Below are 27,759 nucleotides of genomic sequence, written 5' to 3'. Positions count from 1 at the left end.
TTGTTTTCAATTGCATGCAATGTTCACGACATGGCACACACAACTGAAATGACTGTGTAATTTACACTAAAGCAAAGCTCTGCAAACCTGATGCAAGCTTACGCATTTTCCTACTCTTTGTTTACAAGTCGGCTTGCGAACATGGTAGCCGTTCGCGTGCCAAGTGACATGTCTCGTGCCGTTTGGAACTCACTCTTACAGATGTGAATGTTTTTGAGTGCCTTAAGTAGGTGCATTTGAGGGCTTACAATCTGTTCATTTCATAGATCTGTTTTTCCGCTGTGTTCTCTCTTCCTGCACTACTCTATTTCACAACTATACGCGGATGACAGTGAATAAGGTAAGAGTGAATGTTCCAGTTAAGTACTCACTTAAAAAGTCAAGAAGCTTTCGTTGAGGCAACTCGTGTAACGCCATATTGACTTGAGTCAACTGGAAACAACAAATATTGATACGCGTTAGCCTACGTTAAGACAAGGAACTTGCCCATTTGTTTTCGAGCATCCTCCAAATCTGACGTATAAATATTCATACCGTAAGAATACAATTGCCGGCTTCGAATGTCACACAGTGATAAAAGAATTACTTGCTCTATAGCTTGACTCGCGGTGAAGACAAGATAATTGTCGCAATTTGTCACAGTCGCTGAGAATGATACTCGTGGTTGGCGTTGGGTGATTTCTGCAGTCGCTAAACGAAGCAGCAGGGCATGAATGTGGCACACTTGCTTCTCATATTTACTAAACACAAGCCTGCATTTTCTCGTCAACAGTGTAGTTGCCTGAATGTGCAGAAGGGAAATCTACACAGAACAAAATTCAATCTTGCTAAATAAAAGAACAATTATGAAATTTTAGCATTCTCTTTAATCTAATGGTTTAACATAAAGATTTGTTCTCCCTTCAAATTTAACAATTTTCAGAAAAGCAGCATGTTAGTCTGCAGGTGTTGGATATATCAAGTTAAGTTTTTGACTTGTTTAAAGATAATTCAAATACTGCTTTACGTTGGTGTCAATTCCTAACAATTGCTTTTCCTTACTGAAATTAAAATGGCTACTTTCAGGAAACTTTCGACAGTTATAGTGCAAAAAACATCAACGTGATCACAGAAATAATTACATTTTTTTCCATATTTCAAGGAAAAATCAAATTAGATTTCTCTTACTTTGCATGAACACTGGTGGACTTTTCCAAGTTATATTATTTTTCCTTGATTGGGTTTGTATTCAAGAAACTGGCGTGCAAGGGGGTAATAGTGTCATAACTCCTTCCTTTGGTCCAATATTCCTAAAAAAGAATGCGAAATGCAGGAAGAGATGGCACAATATATGATTGTCTAAAGAAAAAAACACGAGTATTTACAACCATATACTCCCTCCCCACCTTGTAATCAAGGGGTCCCGGGTTCGATACCGGGTGGAGGCACAAGTGGTTCGAATCCCACTTTAAAATGTAGATCCAGTCCCGATTAGCCTTACTGTGCATAAAGTGGACTTCAAACACCAACTCAAACTCAAAAACTCCCTCCCCCATTTTACGAAATCTTGTGCAGGCCACTAAACACACGGCAATCATCTGTTCACATAACAATTGCATTCCATCTGTAGGTAAGAAGTTGAGGGAATTTCAATAAAAAAGGAAATAGACATTGGCAGATAATTTTGCTTATTTTTTTTTATTTTTTTTTTTACAATTAAGCTGAAGATATTTCGAGGAGGTTGAATACCTCCCTATCGGCACACCCTTGTTTCTTTGTACCATGTATCGTCGCACGAACTTATTGTAGATGCCTTTAGGTCCAACACCAGCATATTATATATTTTAATGCCTTACTAAAGTCAACAAATTAAGCATTTTTTTGTGCCAGTTAACTCACTTTGGTTTCTGCATATAGTCTCTGTTGAAATCAAGACTTATCCTTGCTGATTTCAAATTCTTAGTTAGTCCAATTATTATTTCCTTTGCAAGTAAAATACTTTTCTCGGATTATCTTCACCGCGGTTATTTTGGAAGTTATTTTTCACCCTACGATGTATAAATAAATAGTCGTGTCACTCGTGTGTTTATTATAATGGATGATAAAGCCAAGAAAAATATATAAACTTTTTGAACCATCTGGAAATTAACATATAGCTACCATTCTCACTGCCAACCGTTTCCATGATAATTCGCAATAATTGAAGACTATGGAAATGTCATTCGAATATGTGACAAGATCACTGAAACTTTCTACATTTATATCAGTATGATTAGGAAAAACAACCTCGAAGCATCTTCTCAAAGATTGACAAGAGTATTTGAATCGGCTCATGACCAGTTCTGTTGTGTCATTACAAAGTTAAGGGTCAAAGTACAAGTTTCCAAATTTTCACATTCAAACAAAACTGCTCTAGAAAAACAAATGAATGACGGCATTTCATAATGCTTTCTTCTCTCCACGTGAACCACTGTCACAAAACAAATACAAGCATCATCCACTGTTTACACTTAAATGTGATTAAGTTGCAAAGTGTGATGCCTGCACGTCCAAGTATCTAGTAAGTGAAAGTAGTGAACAGCAGCTAACTGTAAAAATCAAGGCCAAACACATCTTCCTTGTTGACGTAACCTGTTTGAATAGAATATACATTTCTTGGAGGAGCCCATGTTGTTGTAAACGAGATGGATGCTGGTTATGTATTCATCCGGGTGCAGCTTAAATTCCGTGGAGACGACGATGTTTTCTTACTCATTATATCATCATCATTCTTTTAGTCCATAGCCGTAGGTCTAGTGTTGAAGGAGAAACAACGTTGATCCCCAAAAGGCAAAGCATAACTCTCTAATATACACAAAATTAGATGGATGAACTAAATAGGGTTCCACTCATTTTGTAAAACTAAATTCCCTGAATTTTCTAATGGCTTCTTTCCAAACCACTCTATAATATTTCAAAATAAATGATGAAACATAAAAAGGAAGAATATTTTATGTGAAATACTCCCGAAAAGAAATCAGTTAGGAGGAAAAATTATGTATTTTCAGATAATCCAATACTGGCAAGCTAAAGAAACATTTATTTTCCCTTACTTCTCTTGGTTTTTGAACGTTTTCACAAAATTCCCAGACTTTCCCATGATCTTTATTACTTCAAAGTTGATTCCCCTGACCCTTCCGGGGTACTCCAGGTTTTCGAGGCCAGTAAGAACCCTGTCTGTAGTACTGAAACAACTAACACACCTTATCCAATATATTAATTGAGTAGTTTAGTATTGACTCAATGATAATTGTAACATTTTAATCTCTCTCACATTACCTCAGCCGCTGGTGCTTTCTAAATTTCCATTAGCCCATTTTTCGACACAAACAGCTACAATTTTCGGCAACTGTACACTCAGAAGCAAAGGTGACGGTACAGACACGCGTAGAAGAGGGTCGGCATTCTTTTTCTTTCTATTTCGGTTATTTTACGTAGTCTTTTTCCTTTTTGGGTTAATGACGACGATGATAGTGAATGATAAACTGATGAAACTGTTGGAGCAAATACAAAGCTACACATGTGCCTTACCCAGGGCTCGAACAATACAGAAAACCAAACTTTCAAGCTAAATCAGCATCCAAAAACTCTTCCAATCAGCCATCTGACGCATTTCGTATTAATGCAAAGGATTCCAGGCGATAAGAGCGATGACAAAGGACTCCCGAGAGAAATACTTTGACACCATCTTGTTTCTAGTGTTGTGTGTCCCACATAAATGTAAAATTTTCTCATACCATTTTCATCTGCTCATATTCCACTATTAATGAAGCACGATGCAACTACAGTTGGGGAACATGGATGTAAATGTCCTGTAGCATGTAATATTCCTTTCTTTCACGCTTTTGAAGTTATTGTTGCCAATGCAACCATTTCAAGCAACAGTCAAAATGTGTGATCACTTCCACTAAGAAACTTTGAATTCTTTTACGCCGAAAAAATGAATGTTGATCCAAGAACACATACTGTGAGTTAGTAAAATGATAGTGGGAATATCACGCCATAGTTTTGAAATAAATCATGATAGAAACATGAAATTAATAGCTAAATGAAGAGAATCACTCCAAGTTACGGTATGTATGAAAGTAGCGAAGAAGAGATTTCGGGATGAGTAATGTCAGGTTGATACAAAATGTTAGTTTATGTATCAAGAACCTCCACATGAGATTATCCAACGTGAACATAACAGATCCAAGGTGAACACTTGCACTTGATAGAGTGTGACTGACACTTCCTTTCTCCGGAATAAACCGAGAAATCACGAACGTCCCCGATATACGTATTAGCATAAAAATGCCATTTTCCCGTTAGCCAGCGCTTCTCCAAAGTATATCACACCACCAGACATCTCAGTTTCCTTCAACAACGATGTTGTGGAAGAAAAGGGGTCGCGGTTAGCCTGGCCACCACGCTCGCCAGATCAAACCCTCTTTATCTGTGGGGCAATGTGAAGCAGAAAGTATACTCCGCCAAGATCAGAAGTGTGGGCAGCGTTGCCAGGTCAGATTTTTAAAAATCAGGAGATCGTCCCCTGAAAAATCAGGAGATCTGCTTAAAAAATCAGAAGAACTAATAATAGCGGATTATCAACGTTCTGGGGGGAAGGTAGAGTGGGAAAAGCTTTCCACTATCATTATTGAACGTTAATTATTAATTTTAGAAGTCAAAAGATAAATTTATTACTGTTATGTTAATACAAATTTTATTATGAATTTGCACTTCAAGGGGCACGATAACCCCACCACCTTATTTCACCAAAGGTAAAGGTACAGTTCCCCCCCCCCAAGTGGTGATGATCGGATGCCAAAACTGAGGGGGGTGCAAGGATTGCCCCCCCCCCTAATCGTCAGCACTGCCCCTACACATTGCAAAAAGTAGTGACTTTACTGGAAAAAATGCGACCTCGATTTTCTCTTCATCTCTCACAAATATTCTAAAATAAGTTGTGACTGTGCGTTGATTTACGTACTTGGCGTTTAAAAGTTTATGGAATCATTTCGTGATTTTTGTATTAACTAGGACTAGAGCTTCAGCCACTACGCATTCGGGGATATATTTTTTAAATATTCTACCTGATAACACCATAGATTGCTTTTCTTTAAAACTAGCCAAAGTTACAGGATATAAGAAAGACCACACTTTTTTAACAACACATTCATAGCATACTCGAATTAATGGTAATGGAGAAGGGCTATCATGCCTGAACCCCCGAAATATCCCAGTCCCAGTCCGGGATTCCAACCCGGGGCCCAGTATCAGACAAGTTGCAGATTTTTTCTTCTACAGTTACAGTATTGACTGAGTATAAAGTGACATAAGAGCAATTGTAGTAGTAGTTACCCTCAGAAATAGCTTAAAAAGAAAAAAAAACAACTCTATGAAAACATGAACTATTATTTCTAAGTTAAGAGATGATTAAGGAAAAATAAAACTGCGACATATAAGTCTGGAACAGCAGTCTACTAAGCTGACCTCCGTGGCTGAGTAGTTAGCACAGAGCTATGACATCAGGGATTCAGTCTCGGGATCGAATCTCAGCCAGGCCATGGTTGTACAGTGGGATCCATGAGTATTACCGTGCAAATTGTCCATGACCATTTTCATTAATTTTTTCTCTTACATCCTGTGTGTTTTTAAGCGATGGATTTTTATGTATGCTGGTGCAGAAGTTATCAACATCATGTTTTGAGTTTTCTTTTAATTCTTAAAGCTCTTATTGGGTCAAATAAAGTACACGAACATGGTGATGGACAATTTGCATGATAATACTCATGGATCCCATTGTACCTACATCAATTTCATCATATCATCACTCATCCTCATCTTCGCGATTAGCCAAAAGTGGCAGAAATGCGAAGTAAAATAAACCAAATCAATCATTCGACAGTTTACTAAGAGCTTTTGTAACCATAACCTTTGGCTGCATTCGTAATGTGGACTTCCTTTTTTTATCAGAGTTAAAAACCTGAACCTGTATCTAGCATTTGCAATAGACACTACCATAACACTGAATAATACTTGATCCTATGTGTGTGTGGCAACATTGGTATTTTGTTGTTACCAGTTTCCTCCCCTTTGACAAAAAAAACCTCAATAGGGAAAATTAGGACACCCGCCTTGGAGTTCCCAATGCACAAAGGGCTCAAGAAGCCGCGGGTCTTTCCCAGTGTCATCAAGCCTGGTATGGCCATCCTCCCCCACCTCTCTCTCTCTCTCTCTCTCTCTCTCTGTGGAATATTCATGGGTCTTTGCATTCCATCAGCTGAATATGTAAATTTTAAATCAAATTTCGATTTTTAAAATATTAGTTCATTATAAATATTTAAAGAAGCAAAAATCAGGAGATTTCCACATTTTCCTGAAATTTGTCAGGAGATCAGTAGATCATGCTGAAAATCAGGAAATCTCCTGCGAAATCAGTAGACCTGGCAACACTGAGTGTGGGGGACCTGAAACCACAGTTAACTGAAGTTGTCTCATTTTTCAAGCGTGGAAAGTGTTGAAGTATTATTGCCATCATGTGTGCAGACAACCAAAGGAGCTCACATTGAATCAACTGAGAAGGTAAGAAACTTGGAGAGCATCTAGTCATTAATATTTTGTTTCTATCATGACTTGTTCCAAAGTGATGAGTGTTTATAACACCATCATTGTTTTACGGACACATTGTGTGTGTGTGTGTGTGTGTGTGCGCGCGCACGCAGGTACAAAATACCTTGTGCCATTTCATTTAATGTTAGTTTCTAAACACGCACGCAATGATTCCAGTTCATCCATTCCAGGAATTCCTGCAACTAATAATGTTCACCACACTCGGTACAAAGAAAACAATGAATGATGGTCACATAGTAAAACAGGGACCGGTACATCAGACGAAGCACAGGACGAGAGGATAGTCAGGAACAGAGAAATTCAATTGTAAAAACAAAGCTCACGCCGGAGCTGCACCACAGAAAATGGAATTCCGATACGGCCGACAAAGGGGCCCGTAAGCTATTTTCTCTCCTCCTTCAAAGGAACTTAGAGGAATCCCTGAAAAGCATCGTAAAGTGTTGTACTTTTGCGACACTCCTCCAGGAGGAACTGCTTGCATGAACTAACATTTGACTGTAAACCAACATCGCGAAAGAAAAACACCATGCAGACAGTGTCAATGAGCTCTCGAGCCGTGCACTTGAGCTTTTGCAAACCTTGATTAACGTATTGTAATTTGAAGAGGGACGGAAGACTGTGAGAATGAAGAATGTCTGGTTGTGCAGAGTTACATCAGCGGTTTCGTTATCCAGAACGTCCGAATTACCCAGAAACCTAGAAATCAGGATCCTCCCACTAGGCCCAAGTATTCACGGCATTATAGATAAATTTTAACCACAGGCTGGAAACTTCCACCATTTTGGAGCATTTCCCCCCAAATCTAAGCTGAAGCAAGAATCGTCTCGTACAGTCACGAACACTTCAGAGTTGTAATGATCTCACTGAAAATCAATGGGATTGTTACAATCAAAAAATGCCAGTAACTGTACAAGAGTACAATCGTATGTGCCCAGTAACAGTATAAGTATTGGTTATTTTTTTTTACTAAAACAGAGGAAAATATTAATAAATTTAAGATGGGAAAATTTATACCACTGCATTTTGCACTTGCACATTTCATCACTCTCACATGAAATCCTTGCACAAGAACAAGAAGTTGATTAACATTTCGCCTCGATAGTTCATATATAAAGATCAAACTAATGATAACGTAATTTGAATATTGGCTCCAAAAAATGTAGTAGGACATAAAAGTGATACAAAATGTAATAACAATGCGTGAAAAATAGTACAAAGAACAGTAGAAACCAACAATTGTACATGGAACGCTTGAAGAGATATATCTGTGAAGAAATTAATTTACTTATAGTGTGGTTTTCAATAGTTTAAATGCTTTGTTTATGAGTAGTTTTAATATTACTATTTCTTAATTACACCTCAATCAATGTATTGATTGATTGAGTTTGTGTTTTAAATCCACTTTATGCACAGATAGGCTAATCGGGACTGGACCTTCAGTTTAAAGTGGGATCCGAACCACTATGTGCCTCCAACCGGGTATCGAACCCTGAAACCCTTGATTACAGGGTGACGACGCTAGCACTACGCCATCGGGGAGACTTCAGCAATATATGGCACGTTCCAAGCAAAATGTTTAATTTGCTTACTGCTAGAAAGTGAAACGATGATTGTTGCTTGGCTAACTTCAAAAGACAAGGCAAAAGTACAATCCTTTCCCAGTTTTCCCAAGAGATTTAAAATTTACTGATAATATCTGAGTAACTGGATCTTCAGAGTACACAAAAATTATATTTTATGCGTGTGTGTTTCCTCAGCACTTTTCTGAGGCTTCATGGCAGCAGGTTTGATTTTCAGACCAGTTACTTGTCATCGCGCTGGTTTCTATACGTTCTCGAAATGATATTAATATTAGCTATGTAACTACACTAAAGATAAATGTTCAAGTGCCTGAAAACTTATAAGACAGAGAATGAACCTAAATAACGTGCCAGAATTCGAGAGTTGGGAGTTACCATCTGCTTCCCGCAGCCAATTCACGTTTATCTTCAACATCTACGTAGACCTAAAACGGTCAAAGAAAAGGAACCACTATAGTAAAATACAATATACCAAAAAAATATTTATATTTTGGTATCTTTATGTCATTTTACAACCTCTCTAGGTACGCTAGATTAGTTGAATTGAAGAAATATCTGTAGATGAACGCATGCACACAGCGAAACGTCCGAGAACCTACATAGCATGTTAGCTTCGTAGTGTGGTACGTTAACGACTCCGTAAGGAGCATGACTAAAGGTTGTTGTAATCACATCTTTCCATAGTTTGAAATAAACTTGAATTTTCTTGCCAACAACACTACTACTTTCAACAAAGATAACTGTTTTTTGCGACAAGGTTTTAAATTACAAAAAAAAAAAAACGTATTCTTTTCACGGTATGAAGGGGTTGTTTTTCTTTTAGATTCCAGAAAAAACTGGCTCGTCATAAGATTTCACTTAATTTTGTGCTTATAAAATGAGTGTCAGTTTGCTGTTTAACGTAAAACGCACGTGTTTAGATATGGTAAAAGAAAGCGAAAGATACATATGAAATATGGGACTGTATAGTACTCCATAATTTGACACACACAGGACACGTATTGCGTGGAAATTTAAGCAAAAAAACGCAGGTTCGACAAAGACTCAAACCTGGGTCTGTCATAGCGTCCCACTTTTCTACCAACTTCTTCTTCTTCTTGGGAAAAAGCCAGTTTCTCCTTCTCGATTTCTTGTTTTCTAATTTCTTACTTTCTATTCAGTGTTTTATCACAAGCAATACAAACATCCATGTCTTACCCCGGATCCGAACCCGGAACACCTGGCATCATAGTGCGCTGCACTGACGACTCCGCCACAGAGGTCGACCACCAACTGAGCTACCGAGCCAGCTCTCATTTCGCCTGATTTTTTTTTCGCTTCCTCGGTTTACAAATGTGAAATTGTCCGTCAGTGATACGGCAACGGGATATGTATTCTTTGAATCACTGACGACGTCTTTCAGTGTGGATCTGTAAATGACAAGAGTCCCAGGTTCGAGTCCTGGTTGAGTACATCTCCTCTGTGTGCTAAATTATAAGGTAATATACAGCTTGTAGTATTACTAATAGAGGCAATTCCACACAGATAAAATAGCGGAAAAGAAAATCAAGCGAAAAGCAGAGCTGGTTCGGTATCTCAGTTGGCAAAATCCGGGTTCGAGCAATTGTATATAAATATTGGGCATTATTTTTGGATCACCCTGTGATTTGTAGACAAAAACTCCATGCTTCGTCCTACTTAAAAGTACTAATGGCGTATAACGAAAAACCCAACCGCTGCTACAACTTCATTAGGTATTTTAACACTACTCACTTGCTGGTGAAAATCTTTCGCCTGTTTCATTCCGTGCAAATACGTATGTCTATCTTTATCCACGGCAGAATAAATTGAAAATTGCGAAACTCGCTCAGCTACTTGATGTTCTTAGTGGAAACGCGAACTTGGAGTAAGATGAGATCTGCACTTCTGGTTCTCCTTGAACAGTAATGACGTCGAAGAGTGGGCGCGAGGCATCATCTTGCTTCCCACACTAACTCAGAGGAAAGTGAGTGGCAGTAAAACGAAGCAACGGTGGTTGCTTCATGAAATTGATGCTAACACCAATATAGTGCGCATGAGAGAGAGGGAGATAGAGAGAGGAGAATTTCTGATAGGGTTCTAAATTGTTGCAACACGTTCCCGAATATACTGAATAATCTTATAAAGTACTTGGAAATGTTCATATCCTCCGCTGAAATTTGAAACCGGGATAGAGTTAACTCAGGCCTACCAGTAAGACAATGTTTCTCGCAACTGTTCAAAATGGGTTTTAATTTCAAGTCATTAAAGCGCATTGCAATTTATAACAGTCAGTAACATTATAATTCTATACATAAAATGAAAAAGAACATTAATTTGTGGTTTCCTCAACGTCGGAAATTTTGGAAACACTGATTGAAACAACGCTCTCTTTCGAAATTCATCATGTTTTTCTTCTGCTACGTTAGGTACATGAGTGAAAGGCTGATGAAATTATTATGAGGATGTTGAAGCAAAGAAAGCACTCAAATATTCATGCCTCACCCAATCTCTTCCTACTTAATGTGCAAGAAAGAGAAGTTATATCCCTTTGCTGCGGAACACAAAGCAAGCAAATCAACCAATCCGACTGAATAGCCAATGACCGTATTCCTCTTATAACGGACAGAGACATCCTTGAAAGCTTAGAATTGCACATAGTCTCGATTGAGTTCTGTGCGTAATCTCGCAAGCAGTGCTACTCATTGCAATACGTTGCTCTGATATTGGGCGTTTTCGAAAAAACGTGTCCTTGGGAATCTGAGAAATCGTTGCAAATATGGATTGAGACTGCAAAACCGCGACGACATCCAGATTATGATACACAGCTTTGTGAAACATGAATCATCTTGAGCTTCACGTGCAGCGTATTTGTACTGATGGGGCAACTGTCACCAAAATTATGAAATGTTGGTGATGAAGAGAATAATGCAGGTACGCATGCCTAATTCTCGACAAAGGTGCGGTCGATAGAGTAGTTGAAGTCGCCTTGGTGACCGAGCGCGCTCGGTATCACCATCTCGCCACCCATGGTCCCAGGTTCGAGTTTTCGCGTGGGCACGGGTGTATCTTTGCGAGTGGTCTCATCCTCATCGCCGCGATCAGCCTAAATAAGCAGAAAAGCGACCCAAAATAATAAAAAATACATATCAAAAGAAAAAATAAACATATCCGCCTTAGCGGATCTCTTTCCATTAATGCAATGAAAATGGAAGTTTAAGTTTAATTAAGAAAATGACATATACCACTACCTACAACACCTATTACTGTAGCAACCTTAACCACTCATGAAAAAAGGCAAGTTTGTGCACATTAAGAATTTTGCAAACAGCCGACTTTACTGTATGGTGTAACTCTGATATAGTTCATGTTTTCAGTAGCCAATGAAGCAAAGCGATTGCGCTGTAAACACTATACTTTGCTCGAGATTCGAACTCTGAACAGGCCGAGGAAATGTTAGAAATGTGCATTTGTACGAGCAATTTTCTGATATGATGACGAACAGAAATTTTCCCGTCAGACAAAAATTGGACCAGACACAAATTCTTCTCGGTAAATTTAATTTAATTAGTCATTGTCGTTTCCTGCGGCATTTCTTCCAAATATATTGCGTAAATATGGATGGACACTAAGGTAGGTCATTAATTTTCTTCGTGTCCTTTCTGTTAAATAGATCTGTTTGTGCATATGCTAGCAACTTTACGATACGTGAAATGCGCGTATGGAATTTCCAAAATACTCCTATGAATTCGATAACTGGCACGCGTAAAACACTCAAGAGTTCAAAGTTACTCCATTGGACGTGCGATGAAGTGAAACTCCATAAATAGTTTCCAGACGATAAATACAGCATTTGAGAGCGCTGGCAACTCACGTGCAATTACGTTCGGGTTGGCACCAAAAGTTTTCAAGTGGAGTCGATAACATCGAAGAAAGCCACGTTTTTGAAGATACCTCCCCATTTCAACCAGCAACGTGAATCAGGCCAAAATTGTCCTAATGATCAGTTGAAGTGGTGGCGCTCGAGCATAAATGCAGCAGAAATGAGAGGAAAGTGGACAGGATCCGTTGTTGGCTGGACTGGACAATCCATAACATGGGCATCAATGTTGCATCAAATTGGAAATCGTGGTGCGGAACTCGTAATTTCTATAAGCTCGATGAAAGATCAAAATAATCGATGGATGAGAGTGGAAAGATTTCCGCAGACCTCTATGCAAACTTCAAACGAGCGTCTTGTCACAAAGGATTGTAGTCCCAATACAGTCAAGATCTTTGAGCCACCTTCCGTTAGCGTAATGTGCTGCGAAACCATGGATGGCAATCCCAAGTAAGGAGAGGTTGTTTCATGTGTTAATCCTGTCATTCATTCAATCACTCTTTAATTGATTTAGTTTATTTTACTTGGCTTTTCTGCCATCTTTTGGCTAATCTCGAATATGAGGATAAAATTGATGAAGGGGCACAAACAAAGAACGCCCCCAAGGCCGGGATCCAAACCTGGGACGCCTGGCGAGGTAGCGCGCTCTGCTAACCACTCCCCCACGGAGGTCGGCAGTTGGATGAATATACAAGCACAGATGGACAGGACACAACACGGACCCCACAGAGTATCATTCTGGTTGTGAGTTTAGACGACAGAGCCTCGGTAGTCTGCAACAGTACAGTCCAGCGTTGAAGAGAGGTTGAAATTTGGGTGTCTTCAAAAATGGTCACCCCATTCGCAGAGTAATCGAAAAGGGCCGATGGCAAGAAGTCTATGCGTTTGAAAGGAGTCTATCATTTTTCATTCTGATTGTAGGCCTCTCCCATGGCGCAGTGGTAGCGTCGTCGCCTTGTAATCAAGGGATACCGGGTTCGATACCCGGTGGAGGCACATAGTGGTTCGGATTCCACTTTAAACTGTAGGTCCAGTCCCGATTAGCCTTACTGTGCATAAAGTTAAAACATCAATCAATCAATCAATCCATTCTGATTGTCGCAATTAACATAAAGGAACATTAAAACATGGTAAGTTACATTTTGTCAATTTTTGAGTTACAAAGTAAAATGTGCCATCCTTCAATTTTCGAGTGAAATTGCCATGTCATACAATTCGCATTGGCTTCAGTGAGGCCTTCTGAAATTAGTAAACACAACACGAAAACTATTTTTATCTACAGTATAACTTCTAATAATTTTTTTCTTAATGAACTCAGAAATGACCAAAATATCACCATGTCTTACACCCGAACCCTTCAAATCATAACACTACCATACTGTTCATCAAAGGAAGGTTTCTTGTCTCTCCGGAAATGGCTGGAAATGCTGTGTTTCGCTAGGTCCACGGTTTCGGTAAAACAGGATCCCTGTCTGCCCGCATGGATCTAAACCCGGACCATGCGGTTGAAACTCGCGGGTCCCTACTGCATTGTTCCAAGTTCAATCAATTTGCTTATTTGAGCGATTCCTGTGGATCTCTTCGCCGACTTGGCGGTCGAGCGTATTATGTATGGTCGACTCCAGGTCTATCACCGAAGTTCCCGGGTTCGAGTCCCGGCCAGGGGCTGGGTGTTCTTTCCGGTTAATCTCATGTAATCATCACTTATCCTCATTATCGCGATCAGACAAAAGACAGAAAAGCGACGTTAAATAACAAAGTAACGTGGTCCGCTTGTAATCAACGAGTCCTGGGTTCGATGCCCGGTGGAGACGAGACGAGACTGGCTTCTGTAAAATCGAGATGAGACAGGTGTTTATTGTCCGAAACTTTGGTACGATATTTACAAAAATAACAAAGCCAAGTTTACTTTACTATGCGACTCCTTGATCATTTGTAGATAAAAAAAAAAGTAAAGTTCCCCGTGCATATAGTACCGTGCCATGAAGGTACATTTTAGGGGTTGTGGGGGTAGGGCCTCGCACATTTTGGAGATGATGTGATCAGCATCAACCCTCCCAAGGTTGCCCCCAGGTACCCATTGATTTGATGCTCTGGTGAGCCCCAAAGCAGCATTATGCGAGGACAAGGCAGGAAAAATTCCTACCTTAGATCACCCCCCCCCCCCCGGGATTGTGCCTTCACCAATTTCATCCCACTATCACACATTCTCAGTGTCGCGATTAGCCAAAAGTGGCAGAAAAGGGACGTAAAAAGAAGTAACGTGTGACAGCAAGACACTAAAGTTTTAAAGGGAAAATGTTCACTTTAGAAAACTACATGAAAATTTGAATCAAACTTTAAATTAAAAAAAAACATTCCCATGAGAATTTCAGTTTGGAACAGTGTTAGTTAAAACAAAATAAACGAACACTCGCATAACAACGCTAGGTATTAAACCATTCGGGACCGAATTAAACGTGACGCTTTGCCACAAGACCTACCTATATCCCCTTTATTTAATTAAAATTAAGCCCGCCGGATATAATTAGTTCTAATCCTATTAGCGCTGGAAAAAGTTGATGAAGGTATGTTTATTTCTTTATCACTCAATTCATTCAAGTTTCTATTCATTAAGAGTTTCCCTGCGCCTATCAAAGGATCACAAACTCAATAAATCAATCTTCAACCTGGGGAGTTGATGTTGACATTTATGAAAGTATCAAAATGCGCACGCGCATGTGCTCTAGGGGTGGGAAGAGGAACATGAAGACAAGTTTAGCTGCTCAAAGAATTACATCACTCCTGCTCTTCCTTCGATGCCCAAGGTAAACAAATGCCACACGGGTATCAAGCCGAAATGTTGTACCTGTAGCAAATGTGCTGTGAAGGAAGGCACCGTGGGAGAAATTCCGCTGGGTTAATGTAATCCAAGATCGATCTTACCTTAATACAAGGACACGAAGCCGGTTTCACAAGCATGCTGCCTTGGTACACTTGGGAGACGATGTCACTTTGCCAATTTCCCCTCTGTGGTTGGGCATTCATTCAACCATGCCTTTGTTTCTTACGGTGAGGCGACAACATGATGGGATTTGTAACACCAAAAGCAAACGCAAGGTAAATAATTTCCACGTGCATGCTTGTAATGAAGTAAATGGGATCAATCCTCATTCATCTATCACCCATTAAATAACTATTCATAATCTACTGTTGTTGTTTGTTTTTTTTTTTATCGGAAAGTGGCAACATCGCGCTCAAGTTTGGCCACCCTAGTTTGTTTACTTGGACAACACGTGCTGCAAGTCTAATTGCCCAAATGCTTCAAATAACTCGATGTTTCAATATTAATTACTTTAATTAATTAATTAAACTCTATTCTTCATAATATAAATTTGCTGGAATGTAATAACTCCAAACTAATCCTTGCCAATTTCACAAGGCAATATTTTATTTCGTACGAGACAGTCTTATTTATTATTAATTTTCATTTAAATAAGGAAATATTTTGACGAATATAAATCAGGCCTACCTTTCCTAACAACTATATCACACGCGTGACGTAAGAAAATCAAAGTCATGCACTACGAGCTATGAATGAATTGGAGTACGAACGTAAACTATATAAGATGTTTGTAAATTACACCGCACGCACACACTCACACAACCACGCCGAATCCCACAACAAGATTTCAGACAAAACATCACATAAACACACAACACCAAGCATTCACGTTAATAACGACACAAAGCCCGAACGCATAAACACGCTGTAGTCTAATACAATTTGGAACTCACCGATTGTTCTCTCAGGCAGCTGAAATTCTTACCACGAACCTTCCCAACATATCCACTTCACTTATCACAACTTCAGTTACATCCACTGTGAAAGCAGTTGGCGTCGCGTTAGTTCACATGAAAGCCGCTGATGGCGTGGTCGAACGGATGGGTCGATTCGCTCGAAGGGGTGTTGCTCGCGGCTCGGGAGTTTGCTGGGCAGGCAGGCAAGCAGACGGAGCAACAAATTGTCAGCTGTCGGCGAATATATTCACACTCTTGCACTTGGAAGAACTTCTACATGTGCAAAACTATAGGGCACAAGTCAAGGAAATATTACCTATTTTTAAATGACTCAGGAACAGTAATAAGAAAGTCGCCTTTACGAGAAGTAAGACGATCTATAAAATATGCTGGAAGGTAATTTTCTACGGCTAAATTAATCGCAACGAAATGAGACCAAGAACATACTTCCGAGACAGAATCTAACCGAGATTATCCCGTCTTCCCGGCGAAGTTTACCAGATGTTGCTAAATTAAAAAGTTGTAGCTGCGATTATAACACCACATGCGTCATCGCGAAATTTCCCGTGAGTACCAGTAGTGAGAGTGGAAATTTGGTTTGAGTTTTTAAATCCACTTTTAATCACAGATAGTGTAATTCGGAATAGACCTACAGCTTAAAGTGGGTTCCGAACCATTATATGGCTCCAAAGAGTATCGAACCCGGACCCCTTGATTACAAAGTGATTACCAATATGCCATCGGGGTGGGGGTGGGGGGGCTTGGAGTGGGTGTTTCTGCGCCAAACAACTCGATATGGTGCAATGTTAACACCTTAGATTCGTATAAGAATTCCAAAGAGACGCAGTAGTAAATATCGGATAATTATACGTTAAAAATTTAGTCCCTACGTTTTCTTCGTAAATTTATAGGAAAACTCGATGATTTGACAATGAATTTGTATGAAAAAATGTAATATACTCTAGTACTGAGACGTAAGCAGATGTAATAGTTATTGAATATTACTCTAAATATCCACTGTGATAAACAAGCGGGAGTTTTTATTTTAATTAAATATAAAGACTGTCACATCATTCAAACCCAACTTTTGAAATTTCCGGGTATTGGCCACTCATATTTTTAGTTTTAAGAGATTTCGTGGTAACTTCAACACTTTCTGCTTATTAGAATACACAATAATTGACAGTGCTCATTGTGGTTATGAAATACGTACATTGACGCCTCAAACTGAAAGACTGAAAACTTCTATTTGTCCATACCTCTTCAATTCTCACGTATAGTATTTATGCTGAATCTCTAGCACCCACTTTGAGCAGGTTGTGGTGCTGGGACAGTTTTGTTTTAAGACTCCTTTCATTTTAGTGAATTTCCTACCTCATGGGTCAATCGTGACGAGGAGGATGAAGTGATGGAATGAATGATGGGATAAACAGAGTTCGAACCTGAATGTTTTCCATTGTTGTGCGTTATTCAAGCTTCAATATATTTTCGCCAAATTGAGCGGATTTTCACCTAATTCGATTGTGTTGCGCATAAACTTTCGCAATAAAGTAGCGAGTCCAATGTTTCCGGTGTCATTGTTATCAACAAATCAAAAATTCAACAAATCAAAACGTAATTTCAGAGTAGCCTGGGACCAGCCAAGTAGCACATGATTCTATGCAAAGTAAAGATCTTCTAAATAATCAGAGATCAACAGACGGTGCCGGTGATTATTAATCCATAGAGCAGTCATTGAACGGATCATTGATTGATACGAACGCCAACACAGACACACCGTAGTAAAAGTTTTGAGGGATATGAATGCCCTATACATCACTACACACATGCGTTGTTGGAAAATTGACAAATATGATTCTTCGAGTGTGGGGAAGGAGTGAACATATGTGGATAAACTAAAATATGTCGTATTTACTATGTGTATTGAATACAATATATTGTAAATTGAATAAATAATAAAATACGTTGTTGCTTACAATGTCAGAATAACTATAAGGCAAGTATCGGAACAACAGAACAACATACGCAAGATTAAAATAATCTGCAGTGCTGAAACATGATTCAAAAATTACATTGTAGAAATAAATAATAATGATAATTATGTACTGCTAATAATAAACTATTATTTATTGTCAATCTATTATTATTATATCCTTGGGGAGTAACTTCTTCCCGATCCGCCAGATGTGAGATTATCCAACACAACAGTTCTTTTCCTTTGTGTTTTTGCATGTCACTCAGTTAATATTCTGAAATTAGTAGTTATTATAATTGTTATTAAGTTCTACACACCTCTTCGAAGGAAAAGCTTTAAAATTTCGAGAGTAATTTTAATCACAAAGATTATATTGTGTAACCTGTCACATATAAATCTCATTTTTGAGAATTTTGAAAACTATGAAACCATACATTCTTTGAATGAAATGGTGCAAAGAAACAGAACTTGATGCAACATGGGTTGTCCCCATCGTAGGCTAGCAATTCTAAAATTCTGACTCTACAATATATTTTATGCTATTTTTGTGATTTTGCAGGTCTGTATAATTCAATCATGGGCGTGAAACTCGGAGACATGCCTTAAATAATCCCGAAAAAAAAATCATTGTATACCCATGAATTTGATATAAGTATTATATACCCAGGTATATATATCCCTCTGTTCTTAAAGTTTTGTAATACACCACCAGCCGTCGTATCTTGGCTTAATTCGGTATCTTATTCCAAAGTAAAGGATATGTATTCAAGCAGGTTATGAACTTCAACTTAATAAAATGATTTTGTTCTAGGAAACATGTATTTACAAGAGTTAATTGTCATTTAGCGTTTACCACTGGACATTTTTGAGACTACATCTCGAATCTGGATGCTTTAAAGTTTTTGTTACTGTTGAAAAGGAAATCACGAAACGCATTCAAGCAGTACAATTTTAAAAAGTGTACAGTTTAATTTTTTATTTTTTAAATATGTACGTTGGTAATAAACCAACCCAATGCCAAAGAATTTCTGGTTTCAATTCATTCTTGTTTACGTTTTTGTCGAAAGAGAGGATAGTCTTTCTCTCACTGAAAGGAAAAGTTGGACTGTTTCTTTTATTCTCTAAAGTGGTATCTTATGATTTATCAATAAAGAGGACAAGTTAATATTTGGTATGCAGAACTTGTGCATCGAGCATTTTTCTTTGGAGAGAGTCCAAGTGATGTTTCCATTTGCCTCGGGAAGAGAGAAGTAGGGAGGGGGGGGGAGATGCGGAGTTGTGAAAAAAAAACGTCCATTTTTTATTAGCGCACGCGCCGAAATAATGTTTATGGAAAAATTAAATTACGTAACCAAAATGGCGCTGGAGAATAATTTATATGCAAATGAAGGGCAATATTAAAGGTACGTCGCAAGCAAGGAGAATTTTTAGAGCCGTATTTGAGAAGTACACGAAATAAAATGTAATCATTCAAGATGTGACTTCAGTTAACTGCGGGAAGATTAGAAAGTTGGCCGCACATTTTAGCAGCATAAAAAATGTTGCTGGACAGAAGCTTGTTCTTACTCGTGTTAAGCGACGTCTCAGGCAACCAAACAGCAGGTTGAAACTAAGTGCATAACCCTCTGAACATATTATACGTTTATACATATATATGTAAAAGTTGTCAACGCCCACGAAACACATAGCTACATTGTATATGTACGGTCAGCATAGGTGAACCCAGAAGTGATGCTTGAGAGGGTCAAATTCTCTTTTGGTTCATCGAAGAACCTGTTCCAGCCTATATTACCACTATTCTACATAAGTAGTATGTAGTACTATGAACACGAAACGAGCTGCCCTCCGTGACCTGGAGGTTGGAGATTCACGCATAGGAGTCTTGGTTTCGAATCCTGTGACATGAATGAGACATTTCTGATTTTCTTTCGTTATTACCATAATTCATCCTATTGCCGCAGTGAACCCAACGATTGTGCGGAATAAAACGAAAAACAACTACAAAAAAAAAATATTGTCGATGCACGCATGTTCATTCTCAGGCACCTAAAATGTGAAAAACGGAGAGAACGCTTGAATTTGTATTTTCTTTAATTTTACGCCAATTTTCTCTCTCTTTTAACTGATCGCGACGATGAGGACGAATGATGAGATAGAACTGATAGTGTGTCAGGAACAAAGCAACGCCCATGCTCACGTCAAGACTCGAACCCGGAAATTTAAAATCCGTCTTATAGTCGGGACTGGATCACTGTGGATCACTGTGCAAAGTGGCTCCGGTGAGAATCGCACCCGGGAACCCTTGGTTGAAGGGCGACGTGGTTAAGTCGTTTTTCACTGTGTCAGGTTATGTACAGTAGTGATTTTACTGCGGTGAAGCGTGGTAAAGTAGTGAAAAACTGTAGTAGAAGCTAACAAGAGCTTTCACAAAGTGAAGAAAATCTTGCTCTCCTATATGAACAATTTAAAAATGTCAAGGAGGATGAAAATTCAGTGCCCTAGTTATACAAAAGGGAATGTTTCGCACTAAATGAACTTTATGAATACTGGAAATTATACTAATTATACGACGCCTCCGGGGCCCAGGGCGCTGCCGGAGTTCCACATACTCCATTACAGGCTTGGGCGTTGCTTTGTGTCCCTTTCATTCAATCACTATTTCATCCCAGGGTGCGAAATCATTGAAAACTGGTGGGGGTAGAAAATCTTAATATACAACCCCCTCTCCATACAAACATATGTATAAATTATACAATATACATATTTATAATGATATTAAAAGTAAAAAAATACTAAATTAAAAATATATTGTTATTATCATTAATTACAAATAAATCAATTTGTTACTTTTATACATATCAGATATTATAAACTGGCAAACTAATTACTTTACTAACTGGTTAAATATGTTAATAAGTTATGAAATAAATGAAGTGGTTTTATTATATGTAAGTTTCTAATTAGTTTCTACTTTATGTTAATGTAAACCAATTAGATTTCATAATTATTACTGTCTTGCATTCTTGTTTTACATTTATTGTGCATATTGATATAGATATTGATTAGATCTCTTGAGAGAGAGAAGCATTGAACACTTACAACCACACAAATTTTTGTGTGTTTTCGATATTATTTTTAGTAAAGTATATTTGAAATTAAAAGTAATTCCTGATTTTTTTGATTGTTGTAACAAAAACTCTCCCCCCGTAAATTTTTGGTGGGGGGATTTTTGAGGCCAAGATTGTTGGTGGGGGGTAAATCCCCCCGTCCCCCCAGAATTTCGCACCCTGTTTCATCCTCATTGTCGCGATTATCCAGAATGGTAGAAAAGAGTCCAAAATAAGAAAAACACATAAATTCAACTTTTTGCTGCAAAAAGTGTGGAAGTAGGTGATTGGATAAAACAATCAGTGCAAGGAACGAATGGAATCAACACATTCTCTCTTTAAAGCACAGAGAAAAATCTTAAATAAATTTTCAAATGAGCAGGTAGAAACAGAATAAAAATTAAAAATGTGTTTATTCTAGTGGTATAAACAGTATACCATTTATACAGCATTGCAAATCCATTTAAGACAATAAATGATATGGTATGCAATTAAATTATATAGTATAAAAGTTAAACCAAACTACAAATTAATTTTGCATAAGTTAATATTACAATACATTCAATGTCACACATAAGACAGAAAATAACAGTTTTAATGACCTACATGCATTGAATAATGTATGGTGAAAATCCGCATAGATCCGATTATATTCCTTGGAACGTCCTGCATATAATGAGATCCATCTTCTCTGTACAATTACGAGGCAAATTCTGCGAAATCTGTCAGCACTCGTTTTACACGTAATCTTGTAAACACGTGTATCCTCATTATTCACGTTAGAATGCTTTGGAAATCAATAATGCTGGGAGCTAAGTTATAATCCTAAGAGGTTCATAATTCATCGCCCAAGGAAGGTATTTACGAGTAAACTGATACAAACTATGTAATGAGGATATTTCGCGATGTGAAACTTGAAGGATGTTGATTTTCGTCAAGATTTGTAAAGAAATCGGCATATGCATCAGAGTCGGGCCTACAGTTTGGAACTTCCACTGGAAACAAATTTAGTCAAACAAATATTCTAGGAGTGTTGGCTTTGAGGGAAGAAATTGCTTCAATTGCAGGGCTTGGTAATAACGTAACGGAGATGCAATTCATGTATTTGTTGTCATATTGATGTAATGCTTAATGAAGGAAGGCGGTGTTAGAAATCAAAAGGAACTTTGAAGCTTTATGGATGCATCGTGAATTCAAGTAATAGTTTATTTCAAGAGTAATTTAATACATGTGACTGCACCCAATTTGAAATTATTCAGCAGCTTTCTTTGTGTGGATTATATGCTTAAGTAATTCAGAAAATAAGTGATTGTTTCAATAGTTCAAAAAGAACATCGAAATAGAAGATGAACAATTTACCATATTAATAGTGTCTCTTCACTAACAACAATTGAAACCTACGAGTTTAACGGTTAATTTTTTTCATTTTTACGATGCAATTTTTATGCAGACGAAGTAACACAGAAGATGGTATGAATTATGACAAATTTGAATTCAACGCCTGATTCGTCCCTACGGGAATCTGCACTCACTTCCCTGACGTCCTCATGTTTGTTGTACCAGCATAACCTTTGCTTTACGTCAGCGACACCTAAGCCTGGTGATCTCTGCTGAGGTACGGCACTAAGCTTGACTTTTCATATAATGAAGTATGTTTTTTGAGTTCAAGTTCGCTTTGAACAGATATACTAATCGGAATTGGACTCACAGTTTATAGTTGGAACGTAACCACTGTGTATCTCCACCCGATATCGAACCCGGGACACTGATTACAAGGCGACAACGGAGAGGCTCTTGAATGGTGTATTTTTTTAAAATTTGGTTTTAAGTCCACTTTATGCACAGAAAGGCTCATCGGGACTGGACCTACAGTTTAAAGTGAGATCCGAACCGCCATGTGCCTCCAACGGGTATCGAACCCGGTACCGCCCCCGTGGCGGAGTGGTTAGTACATCGCGCTACGACGCCAGGGGTCCTGGGTTCGAATCCCGGCCTGGACATGGATGTTTGCCAGTGTCCATTTCATCCCATCATCACTCATCACCATCTTCGCAAATTAGCCACGAAGTAAAATAAAACAATTCAATAAATCAATCGAACCAGGTACCCCTTGATTACAAGGCGATGACGTTACCACAAGGCCACCGGGGAGACCCTTTGAATGGTGTATGTATGGCTGGCTCTTTGTATAGTTATGAATTTGGTTTTCAATAATAGTGTTGAGTTGTGTACGCTAATTTGATTACCATGGAAATCTACAATCTTTTCATCCGTGCAAATAGGTGGGTCATGAATAAGTTCATTTCTTTTTGCGAAATTAAAAACATATAGAGTTCAAAATTTGCATTATTGGCCTCTAACTCTGCACTACTATTGATCTAAAATTATTTCTTGCAGTAACGCACTGGCGATGAATATTCGTGTGTTTTGATAAATTTTAATCATACCTCGAACCCTAGGTATTTTTTAATTTAAAAAATGTAGGTACAAGAAGGTATGTTATGTGATCCAATAGTCCACGGAAACATCATTTCCTTTAAATGAATTTTAGAAAAAGTACGTTGATCTTGAATACCGTTTAGTTATATTCAATTTTATCCAAATATTATTTCGTTACGAAGCCCATTGCTTGATGCAGCGTCTGGCAAAATAGGATACATTGAAGTTTCACCTAATGTAAACATGATAAAAATAGCTTAAAAGAGTATGAAGTGGATGAATCTTTAGTCTATATTACCCAGAACTTACCGTAGAGATATAACCACTATAGAAGTCCATTCCACTCAGCTTATTTCATATCTTAAGGGAATGGTTTCGTTAATATTAATTATATATAGAGTTTTATGTTTTTGCTTTTTGGAGCAATTCATTGGTATATTCCAAATAGCCTAAGTTTTTCTGGCCAAAGTTTGCAGATCAGATATCAAGAAAGCATCTTGCTCCCTTTTCCTTCCATCTGCAAACGAACGAATGACGAACTTCCAATCGCATCTTGGTACGTACGTTCGGGAAATCGCTTTCCAATTGTGTGCTCAACATTCTTTATAAGGGGAGATATAACAGTTCAAGGAAATATATGAGTCCTTTGGTTGATTTTCTTTACAAAATCGTACGCATCCAACTTTCCCTGTAGAAAAAGAATTCCAAAAGGAAGTCTGTAACCTCCATTATACTTCCTTCATCCGGTGTGACACTGTCTGCTCTGGTTTCATACCTCATTCATTTGTGCAATGAAGATTTCAATATACATACAGGAAATGACTTTTAACTACAAACCATCTCTGAATACACTTGAATATACTACATTTCTGATCATCATAGGCAGGAATTACGATTTTAATCACAAAACCTTTCATGGCTCATGAACAAATTCTTCTATCCTCGCATTTATGCATACATTGTTCAAGATAATGAACATAAAAATATCGATAAAAAACAATTTTCGCTATGATTGAAAAAAGAAGTAAAAAAAGTGAAAATATCAGCCTCCTTCATTTTTTCTGGAGGGAGGAGGCCCTGTTTGGTAGTAACTTCCACCATTCCATCATTCTTGTTAGCAGTGTACACAAACTTTATCAATAAGTAAGATTCCACGATTGTATGCTCTAGAAACTTAGTGAATAATAATGTTGACCGTTCAAAATTTGTGAATCAGCATGAGACCAATTATTGTTTAGATGTATATGACGCTAGAATGAAAAAAATGTTACATATTTAGATACTACATTTCGTCTACAACATTATTGTTTTCCTGCAAATATATTTTACTCCAAGGCTAATCGTTAGTAATTGAGGACCCTTTCCTAAATACATTTATAGATATGTGCCTGCTTAAAGCTATGTCTATAACTTACTTATTTATAAATAAAGAAGCAAATGTGGTTTGTAGTTAGAATACTATTCATCCATTGTAAATAAAGTATTCTTCAATTTGCGACCTATTTTTCTTCACAAGTAGCTATATTTCTCTTAATATAATTGAAACATACTGATAAATCACCCACACTTCATATTTCATCACGAGGTCGTCCTTACGCTCATGGTCTGAAACATAAAGGCGAAGCCTGCTCTCCTGAGGTACTCTGCTTTGTGCCGTTGAAAGAATATTTAATTCCAACAACAAAAAATTGAATTTTCCTTGTAGTTTTTTCATCTTTAGATATTCCGCAAAAAAATGTTATCAGAATTATTCATACAATATTCCCCCATATACGCCATATAAGCTCTGCTTTTTCTTGTACCTCGATTCAGATATCAACACAAGTTCTAATACACCTTCACAAATACACGGATCTTCTACTTGTATGGGGAATTATGTAGAATATTAGAAGAAAAAACTTAATGTGTTCATAATTATCGTCATCATCCTTATTATTATTATTATTATTATTATTATTATTATATGTTTTTATTACATCATTTTATAACAGGACTTCCTGTTACAGGATTTAAGAAATAATTGAAAAGACCAATGGATGTAAACAAATATCACACGCATTGTTTCCATGGTTCAAAGCTACTGACTTACTCAAATTACTCTGCCAGGAAGACCTGTTGTTATTACTTTCTCACAAATACCAAAAAAGGATTATGTGGAAACACAGTTTAAGGATACGCCATTCTGTGATCCTCAAAGAACAAGTAAAATCACCATGGTCAAACCTATTAATTGATGTCGTCTGATGCAATTCTGTAGCCACGTGCGCGCTATCTTGTATATTTCAAAAAGCCTAAGGGAGAATTCACTCCGAAGAGACACGCGGCATGCTGCAAGAGACACGTGTCGCTTGCAAGCGAACACTCAGTAATCAATTTAACCATTCGAACCGAAGATTGATTGATTGATTGTGCCTCTTGGCATATTATTTCTCCGTTTCTCATGCACAACATGCCTCTCCCGAGTTTCAATAACTTGCACAAATTTTAAAATGCGATTTATATGTAACAATGTCTCTTGTTACGTTTTTTACGGATGACTAAAAATTGATTAATGCAATTATATTGGTATCATCATGCGAACTGAGCAAGAAACACGTGTCGCTTGCCACGTGTCGCGTGCAGACTGTCTCTTTGGTGTGAAACTCTCGTGTCGCTTGTCCGGTGTCGTCTGTCGCGTGTCTCTTCGGTATGAATTCTCCCTAAAGATGGCATCAATCCGGTCTGAAATGTACAAGCTCCGAGGTATTAAAACTCAGTTTTAAATATTTCCGATACTGGAGGGCAGGATTACCTCCATTTGTCATCTCTGCCTTACACGAGAGTTGAAGAGTGGACCAACAGCTAAGCAATGGGAGTTGTAGGAGCTATCAAATATAGTTTGAAATGTTGATTCCCTCTTTAGTAGACGGTTAGAATGAAGCGTGAAAAATAACTCCATTCCGGTTTCCAAGATTTGGCATTTATCCAAACTATTCATATTTCTCCAGCCGCTCAAGGCACACTGCAAAAGCGCAAACTTCATCAATCTAACTGTCTTTGGTGGGTAGATAACGGAAACTGTGTTACTTTGGGGCATTCAGAATCATCTATAAAATATTTGCATACATGCATACATATGTGCACGCAGTTGAGATATCAAAGATTAATTCATACCATAAATTGCATATATCTAATAACTAACTGTATCGACAGTGCTACAAAGACTAGGGATATTTTTAACGGTTAGACTGCTTTGCGGTACACGTGTGTGTCGGTTTTTACGTACATACATGAAATAATGATTAAGTATAATTTCTAGACTGTAATAATATGTTTCAAAGACCAGTGAAACACACATTTTCTACATATTTGTAGTACATCCTTTGCCTTTGTCAAAAAGGAATCAGAGCTTAAATGTCAACAAAATTCATCGAAAGAGAAATCGAATTTACTGTGAAGGGCATTAGGAAAAAGAAATACTCCTTTAAAGGAACGACGAAATGAACGTTGATATAAAGGAAAGGTAAGGCAAAGTTCCCCGTGTATATTGCACCATGTCATGAAGGTACATATAGGCGGAATGTGGAGGTAGGGCCACATACATTCTCGATCTCGGCCATATAGTTTGGAGGTGATGTGATCAGCGCCAATCTCCAGCCGCCTTGATCCCCTGGGTTCCCCCAGGTACTCATATGAAGGGGGTGTAAGGGGTGACCTTCCACGTAGTACACCCAATTGTCAACCTCACTTCCACGTAGTACACCCTGGACTGTATTTTGCAGACGAACGAGGCTCTGGCGACTGGCCTTATGGCCAGTATAATTCTGTGATTTGTCCTTACGTGTGCTGAGTGCCTTTTAGCAGCCTTAGCTTTTAACCGGTCAGAAAATGTTATTATTTTAATATTTTAGTTACGACACAACATTACAGTTATGTTAGTTATGCTAAGGGGCCGAATTGGACATGATCCGGCCAGCGACGATTCCTGGTTGTAGTCCCTGCCTGAACATGGGAGATGCTTGTGAGCATCACTTCAGAAATTACAAAGTATAATTTATTCTCAACGTTAGCGACAAGTGGCAGAAAAGCGACGGGAAAATATGAAAGATAAAATTTTATATATATATATATTGCCAATAACAAGACCAAATGTTTCATTACGTTCCCTACAAGGATAGAAAAAAATAAGATGCACATCTTGAAGAATGTTACCGAGAAGAGAACCGAAACTCTAAAGGGAAGCTCCGATTTATCAAGTTTGGTACGCGGGTGTTTGTGTGTATACAACACGGCCAATGATTGGAAGTTCAACCCATTAATATAGATGCAACCAATTTATGTACTGTTTACAAACTTTCCTAATGTAAAGGTGAATGCCTGGAGGAAGTTTTC

The 27,759-nt window shown here is 38.0% G+C and overlaps 1 protein-coding gene across 2 annotated transcripts in view; it reads right to left on the bottom strand.

The window, feature by feature from the left end:
• LOC145984049 (protein O-linked-mannose beta-1,2-N-acetylglucosaminyltransferase 1-like) overlaps positions 1–15,969 on the bottom strand; it is a 570,971-nt gene extending 555,002 nt beyond the window's left edge. For both annotated transcript variants that reach the window (XM_083117391.1, XM_083117388.1), the window contains exon 1: positions 15,865–15,969. The gene's annotated coding sequence lies outside the window, so the exon portion shown is untranslated. The remainder of the gene's footprint in view (positions 1–15,864) is intronic.
• Between the last annotated feature and the right edge of the window lie 11,790 nt (positions 15,970–27,759).

Source organism: Lepisma saccharinum, chromosome 2, assembly GCF_977018435.1.
Source record: "Lepisma saccharinum chromosome 2, izLepSacc3.1, whole genome shotgun sequence".
Lineage (NCBI taxonomy): Eukaryota > Metazoa > Arthropoda > Insecta > Zygentoma > Lepismatidae > Lepisma > Lepisma saccharinum.
This window is presented reverse-complemented; position numbering and strand designations above follow the sequence as displayed.